The following is a 923-nucleotide window of genomic DNA, read 5'->3' on the forward strand; positions in this document are numbered from 1 at the left end:
ACCAACTAGAACACGCAGGACAGTGGAGACCAACCAGAACATGCTGGACAGTGGAGACCAACCAGAACATGCTGGACAGTGGAGACCAACCAGAACATGCTGGACAGTGGAGACCAACCAGAACATGCAAGACAGTGGAGACCAACCAGAACACGCAAGACAGTGGAGACCAACTAGAACACGCAAGACAGTGGAGACCAACTAGAACACGCAAGACAGTGGAGACCAACTAGAACACGCAAGACAGTGGAGACCAACTAGAACAACCAGGACAGTGGAGACCAACTAGAACTTTCGTTTAGATCTTTCTCTGCTTTAACACACCAGATTGAGATGACTGCAGTAAAAGAGAAGCCTGATCACCAGCTGCTGGAGCAGAAACCCATCCAGCTGTAGACTGGATGAGCAAAACCTTCAGATTCAGAACCCTGAATCCTCTGAAGCGTCAGTAACTCCACTACAGACAGACTACTGTTCCTAGAATGGCGAGCTAACAGAGGCTCCGCTCTGTGAACGTTGGTCCTTACCTTCTTCTCAGAGGTCCAGAGGTTTGATCAGGCGGTCTGTTGGAGAGACATTTATACACGTTCCCTGGTACTGCACTCTCCCAGGGCCCCTGGCTCAGGCTGTCAGATGTTTCCTGACGCTGAGCCAACAAAGGCGACCAATGAGGGCCTTCTTGTTGACCGGCACAGACCGCCTGCTGATTCATTGATCTCAGTCCAAGAATGTGCTCGGACTCTGGGGGGGGCAAGGAAAACACAGGATGTGAGAGTTCTAATCAGTGTGTTTCTCCAAAGTCATGAGTTGTGCAGCAGACGGTCGTTAGCATTCCAGCAATCCCAACCCTTCATCCTGTCACTGTTCTCTGAAGTTTGGCTTCAGTTTTCTGACCCAGACATGAAAGGAGATCAAGGTTCTGC

General features: G+C 50.4%; 1 protein-coding gene across 2 annotated transcripts in view; it reads right to left on the minus strand.

Annotated features, from left to right (window-relative positions):
* LOC107101962 (cytosolic non-specific dipeptidase-like) overlaps positions 1–678 on the minus strand; it is a 17,896-nt gene extending 17,218 nt beyond the window's left edge. The window contains exon 1 of one of the 2 annotated variants that reach the window (XM_015401064.1): positions 528–678. The gene's annotated coding sequence lies outside the window, so the exon portion shown is untranslated. Of the gene's footprint in view, positions 1–324; positions 466–527 lie in introns of those variants that run through there. The other variant, XM_015401063.1, reaches the window with a different exon arrangement.
* Positions 679–923: the final 245 nt, after the last annotated feature.

Source organism: Cyprinodon variegatus, unplaced genomic scaffold, assembly GCF_000732505.1.
Source record: "Cyprinodon variegatus isolate N-32 unplaced genomic scaffold, C_variegatus-1.0 Scaffold1179, whole genome shotgun sequence".
In the NCBI taxonomy this organism is placed as follows: domain Eukaryota; kingdom Metazoa; phylum Chordata; class Actinopteri; order Cyprinodontiformes; family Cyprinodontidae; genus Cyprinodon; species Cyprinodon variegatus.